The 1264-nt window shown below is 37.3% G+C and overlaps 1 long non-coding RNA gene across 1 annotated transcript; it reads left to right on the top strand.

The window, feature by feature from the left end:
• The first annotated feature begins 268 nt into the window (after positions 1–268).
• LOC121646999 lies at positions 269–963 on the top strand. Its single transcript, XR_006011742.1, has 3 exons — positions 269–354; positions 472–604; positions 793–963. It is a non-coding gene; the product is annotated as an uncharacterized LOC121646999 (long non-coding RNA).
• The last annotated feature ends 301 nt before the right edge of the window (positions 964–1264 follow it).

The following is a 1264-nucleotide window of genomic DNA, read 5'->3' as shown; positions in this document are numbered from 1 at the left end:
CGGTGTGAATTTCATGATATATTCACAATGTGATCAAACTCTTTTTTCCATGACAAAGCAGTGATTGTTAGAGCAGTAATTCTAAAGCATTTCCTCACATTCATTCCATCTATTTTACTCTCATTTATCTTAAACTTTGTGCAGCTTATTTTTAATGATTATTTATTGATGGATTGATGAGTGAACAAGGTGCTGCTTGGCTTTTGCAGCTGACATCACTGTGGAGAAGGAAGGACACAGACGTTGTTGTTGCTGAACTCCCTCCATGTAAGAGGGAACATTTCTGTGATCCGCCATAGCGAGCTGCGCTCACTGCGACCTCACCAGTGGCTAACAGGCCCAAACAAAGACACAGTGAGGTTCAACATCTGCAGATACCTCAGTTTAGTCCAGCGTCTTATTGCTGGAATGTTTCTCAAACAGCATTTAATCTGTGTTGTTTTCTATCTTGATCTCAATCCTCTGCTTTAGGTTATTGAGCCTCTTTCAGCTTTCTGCCAACCAGTCCAGCGTTGGAAAGAACATTTCCATCCTTCATCATTACACAGCAGGTGGAAAACTTTGTGGGAAACGCGCTGAGCTCAGTGGACACGGCCTCTCCAAGGTAAAGTTGCTTTTCATGCATTTTACCTCCACACACCTTGTACAGGAGGAAATATTTAGACAGTGAAACAGCTGACTTCCATGTACACACTTTCTGTTAGAGGACTTTGTCTTTTCTATGTTTGACTTGTAATTTTAGATGATTTTAATTCTACATTTCTTTTGAATCTCTTTTTCTTCCTGTTCCAGATCAGCTGTGACGACTACCAGGCCATTCTGTCCTTTGTAAACACTGACAGAGCCACTGGAAGCTGCTGCTCACTGATACTTTCTGCAAACATCACTTTATATTAACTCTGTTTATATGATTTATAAAGTTGTTCTGAGTCTTATTATGTGCTTTATAAAAGCTTTTTTCTAGTATATACAGATGTGGATAAAATTGTTGGTAACCTTTAATAAATGAAAAAAAAATTCACAATGTTCACAAAAATAACTTCGGTCTGACAAAAGCAATAATAAATAAAAATTCTATTAAATTTAACCAATGAAAGTCAGACATTGCTTTTTAACCACACTTTAACAGAAATATTTTAAAAAATAAACTCATGAAACAGGCCTGGACAAAAATGATGGTACCTTTAACTTAATATTTTGTTGCACAACCTTTTGAGGCAATCACTGCAATCAAACGATGCCTGTAACTGTCAGTGAGACTTCT

The sequence above is a fragment of the Melanotaenia boesemani genome, chromosome 10 (genome assembly GCF_017639745.1).
Source record: "Melanotaenia boesemani isolate fMelBoe1 chromosome 10, fMelBoe1.pri, whole genome shotgun sequence".
Taxonomy (NCBI): Eukaryota; Metazoa; Chordata; class Actinopteri; order Atheriniformes; family Melanotaeniidae; genus Melanotaenia; species Melanotaenia boesemani.
Note: the sequence above shows the minus strand (reverse complement) of the source record. Positions and strands in the feature narration are given on the sequence as shown.